A 621-nucleotide genomic window follows, 5' to 3' on the forward strand; every position below is an offset into this window, starting at 1 on the left:
TTTTCACTCAAAACCCTAGGAGAAAAATTAACATCATAACAACAAATATTAAGAAACTAAGCTTAGATTCAAGGTCTAGGAAGGAAAATAAAGCTTTTTACTGAATAAAATTAAAGTTTACCGAAAGACTTGAGACTTGTGAAGAAACTTTGGCTATGGAAGTTGAAGCTTTACTGGAGGAAGATGATGCTTTTTCTCTCTCTTTTCCTCTTGTGAATTCGGCCAAGTGAAGGAGAAAGGGAAAAAAATGCTTTATATTTTTTATCTCACTTGGTTGACTAGTCCACACCAAGATGTGGTAATTAATGGTGACAAGTGTCACTCACTTATGGTGGGATCTTGAAAAAATATCTTGGCTAGACTGATTGGGATTAAAACTGATGAATTCTCGGTAGAAAATAATTTAAATCAAATAATTTTCAAAACCAAAAATTTATCCCAGACTGAAACTTAAAATTGGGCCAGGTTCGGTACACCGCGAAATTTAGCGATGTTACGATCTAAATAAATTTTCGCTACTATGAGCTAATTTAATTAAATAGGAAATTCAAGAATAATAGTATGGTGTCTAATAATCCATTTCCTAGGACTATCGGGTCCGAACACCAGCTCCTAAAATTT

Source organism: Ipomoea triloba, chromosome 16 (genome assembly GCF_003576645.1).
Source record: "Ipomoea triloba cultivar NCNSP0323 chromosome 16, ASM357664v1".
In the NCBI taxonomy this organism is placed as follows: Eukaryota; Viridiplantae; Streptophyta; class Magnoliopsida; order Solanales; family Convolvulaceae; genus Ipomoea; species Ipomoea triloba.